We start from the raw sequence: 4,737 nt of genomic DNA on the forward strand, positions 1-4,737 counted from the left end.
AAATGCTCTAAGCCTAGCCATACTTTAACATTTTTTCACTTAACTGTGTTCAAAAAAACCAAAAATGGTTAGCTTGGCTTCAAGGGCTAGAGGTTGTTATTAAAATCAGTTAAGATATAAATACATATTTAAAAAAAACCTGAAGCTCATGAAATGGAAAAAAAAAAAGGCAGTAACAGTGAGAAGTGACCTAAGAAATTACATGTTGTTAGCATCTGTGACGTTGAGTTTGAGTGTTGTTCTCCAAGTCTCCTGATTGTCTTGTGTGCTCTGCATTTCTGTTAGTTCTTTTGAAAGTGACCAAACTTGTGAGAGTATTACAAATTGTCTAATATTCTGAAAGCATGTCCTTCATTCTCAGGATCTGATTCCAAGTTGTTTTTATCCTATGGGCTCCTCTCAACTTTGTCATATTATACTTGGAACATATGACCCACTCCTCTTCTATTTTGGTAAGGCACCTATTAAGGGATTTTCTACTGAGATATATTTAAATACTTTATGTTAAGGCTACCACAAGAAGAAATTATTCTGAAACCTTTAGAGATGTGAAACCCTTACCTAATGTAGTCTTAGAATGCCAAGAGAAAAAAGCATACCTTAATATGTGCTAGGCGTATATTTAGAGAAACCATGCCAAACAAGCTTAATTTTGCATGAATCTCAAGACTTTTACTGTGAAACGTCATTTCCTCCACATCCATTAAAGACAAACTTTCCCTTAGTTTCAGAGGTTATTATTAACCGTGCCTTTCCTATTCCAATAGAAATGGTTGGAAATATTTCTCTTCCTCACCGTTGAAATAAGTTTGCTGAACTCTGTACTGTTTACTTGAATGTGCAGAATGTATCATGCATGCTCTGTTGATTAGAGGTAGTTTGCTGCAAATATTATAGGTTTTTATTAAGCAAAGTCTGCTTAATTCATGCTGTGCTAAATGAAGTAGGTGGCGGCTGTTCAATTTAGCCAATTAGTGGCCAGAGTCCTTTTGGAAACACTAAAGGACCAAGAACTTCTCATTAAATTTTATTTATAACAAGGACAGGGGAGGAAAGGATCATGAAACATCTCACTGCATTCATCCTGAAGATCTGGAATGCCTTGAACAGTAAACAGACTTATTGGTTCATATAGGGATACAGTGGATTTAAATTAGTGTACAATTACACATGTTCTAAGTTGAAACCAGTTATACATATACATATTCTTTAGGGTTTATAAATCCTAGTGTGTTGTTGTCACTTAATACTTTAGTGATCATAGAAATAATACATTCTACTTATTTATTTTGTTTTCAGTCAGTTGTTTAATAAAACCCTGTAGAATATTCAGTCTATATCAAACTATGAGACAAAAGTTAGAAACACACAGTTCCTAGCTCAAAAAGAAGCTTCCAGTCCAGTGCAAGATTGGTGAAATATTCTTTCTCACATCATGGAAAAAAAAAAAAAAAAAGGTCAAATTCTCAGAGTGTAAGACCAAAAAAAATCACATTTAGGTAAACTTATTTTAGAAAGTTGCTTGCCTGGGGACATTCAGGGAGGTATTCCTTGTTTCTATGTTTGCACAGAAAACTCTTTTGGAATAATATGCCTGTTTGTCACCAAACTCATCACTCCCCAGGGCCAGGATTAGTACCTAAGGAATCGGTGAATTTGGTGAAAGGAACTGAACTTGGCTTGTTCAGGTTTTCCATGTCTCGGTGATAGTTGCCTGAGAAAATAAATAAGCATCTCTACTTGTCTATACTGAAAGTTTTACAGCATGAAACCACTGTTCAATAGTGATTTTAGCACCACTTGCAACTAGATGACTCATTGTTCTCTCAAGTATTCCAAACTCAGGCCAGAAACAGGTGAGGAAATGTATTGAGTTCCCCTCAAGTTTCTGAAGACTGTCAATGTGTCCAACACATCTAGGTTCACTTTCTCACTTGCCCAGTGAGACCAGTTTAATAAATTGGCAGTTGTTCAGCACTTGCAGACCAGGGCCAAATGCAAAAGGGTAGATTCATACTTCCTACCTCTCACACAGGAGACATGCGTGCCTTTTATCCAGTCCATAAATGGAAGGGGGAAGGGACCCACCTCACTCTACATTTCTTCTTTTTTTCCTCCCTTTCTCTTACTATAGCTGCTGCCACTATTCTTATTCTTGAACCTAAGCACCAAGAGTTGAATACCTATAGGTAAACGCAAAATTCACATGCTTCCTTTCATTGTTGAAGTTTCTCTGAAGACTAAAACTTTTATGATACAGGAGTTAACAAGAGGTGAGCTTTAATAATTTTTGTTCTTTATCTCATAGCTACAATTCACATTTTTAAGCCACCTTATTGAGGTATGATTGGCATGTAAAAAAAACCTTGTATATTTAACATATACAACTCAATGAGTTTGGGGATGAGTGTACACCCAGGAAACCATCACCACCATCAAGACCGTAGACCTATCCATCCACTCACAAAGTTCCCTTCTGCCCAGCACCCTCCCCCTAATTTGGTAAAAATTATTTCATAATACTTAAATGGTCTGCCCTCTTAGGAATTATTAAGTATACAATGCAGTATTGTTAGCGATTGGCACTATGCTGTGTGGTAGATCTCCAGAACTTAATTATCCTATAAAACTTAAGTTTTATACCCTTTGACTATCAACTCCAAAGTTTAAAATTGCTGCCTTAGTCTCTTTGGGCTGCCATAACAAAATACCACAGACTGACTAATTTACAAAGAGCAGATGTATTTTTCACAGTTTTGGAAACTGGAAGTTTTAGATTAAGGTGCTGGTATAATTGGGTGAGGGCCCTCTTGCAGGTTACAGACTTCCTGTTGTATCTTCACATGGTGGAAGGGACTAGCAAACTCTCTGGAACCACCTTTGTAAGAACATTAATCCCATTCATGGAAGTTCCATTCTCATGACTTAAGCACCCCCTAAAGGCCCCATCTTCTAATACAATCACAATCTATTAGGATTGAGGGGAGTGACAAAACATTTAGACCATAGCAACAGCTGAATCTATTATTCAGATTATCATGAAAATAATATTTTAAATTAGAATTTGGATGGATTTAAGACTGTAGGAACATACTCTTGTCCATACATTTATATAGTGTTTTGGTGCATTTTTAACTTCAAGATGACTTTTGAAATTATGTATGATTTGATAGGAAGCTAAGCTAGAAAGAAAATAACTCATCAAAGCTAACAGTAAATTCCAGGTTTTTTGTCATACTCTACTAACTTCCTTGCATCAGATATCTATGGTACTATTTTTCAACTCTTAATTTTCTTTTGAAATGTGAAAATACAAAAATATCTTTATATCAGTATGAAGATAGAGTAAGGCAAACACAAAACTGGGTGTTGTTCATTTATCACTGAAAATTAGGAAATATTCACTTGTTTGCAGGAGTATCACTTTTTTTTCGAGAGAGAGAGAGTGAGTGAGTGTGAGGTGGTGGGGCAGAGGGGGAGAGAGGATCTCAAGCAGACTCTGTGCTGAGCCCAGGGCCTGACATGGGGCTCCATCTCTTGACCCTGAGATCATAACCTGAAACAAAATCAAGAGTCAGAGGCTCAACCAACTGAGCCACCCAAGCACCCTGGGAGCACAACTTTTGACCCAAAGTTTTCAAACAGTAAGAAATAAAATGAAGGTGGGGTTTTGTGGGGTTTTTTTTTTCATTATAAATCTTGAATAACTGTGTCAACCATACCTGCAATTACTTTTATAATTACAATGTCCCCCTGACTCAGGACCCTTCATTCCTTCATCTTTCCTAAAAGCTAAGATCCTTAGAAAGAAATATATGCTATCAATATGAAAAACAATCAAGTCAAAGTTAAGATCCCATCGATACTAAGTTCTTCATGAAGAAACCAAGAATTACCAAACATTTTCAAATAAATGGATTACGACCAAATGAAAATTTTATGGCTGAAAATTTTATGGCTAACTTAAAGATGTTATTTTTTTAAAATCTAGAAATGACTTTAGATAATCTCATTAATACAATAGATTATCAGTTTTCTTTAACTTCAAGTGATTATTTGCAAGAGGGCCAGATTCTGCACATGAGTCCTTATATCATCCTTTTTTATCAGGAGCAGTGTTGCCATTCAAGTTTTGTTATTGTAGCTTCAACCCTGTAGTAAACAACTGGGCTTCTAGGTGACATTCATTCAAGAAGCATGTGTGAAGCATTCACTACATGCCAGGCACACCCTACACACTAGAGGGATAGACCAATCAACAAAAGAAAGTTCTTTATCTTCCATAGTTTACACTGAGTTGGGGAAGACAAAGATCTATGTCAGTAGCTGCTAACAGGAAGAAAAATGTGGAAAAAAGAATATAGGGGAACAGAACATGGGAGGGATTCCATTTTGGAGGAATTAGAAGCTCTAACTGATGAGGTGGTAGTGGAGCAGAGATTTCATAATGAAAATGATGGATTTTAAGAGAGCAGCACAGAACAGGTACTGTTGCCAGCAAGTAGTAATGTGAAATAAGGCATTGGTATATTTTTGGATAAATGAGACAAAAGTATTTAGAAGTTAAAATATACAGTTGCTTCTCTCCATTGAAATGCTTTTGCACCTGTGTCAAAATCAGTTGGGCTTATTTGTGTGGAACTGTTTCCTGGCTCTTAATTCTGTCCCAGTGATGATCTCTATGTATGTATCTCTGTAAATACCACACAGTGTTGATTATTGCAGCTATATAATTAG

The sequence above is a fragment of the Callorhinus ursinus genome, unplaced genomic scaffold, assembly GCF_003265705.2.
Source record: "Callorhinus ursinus isolate GAN/ISIS: 27379988/994484 unplaced genomic scaffold, GSC_fseal_2.0 scaffold11, whole genome shotgun sequence".
NCBI lineage: Eukaryota > Metazoa > Chordata > Mammalia > Carnivora > Otariidae > Callorhinus > Callorhinus ursinus.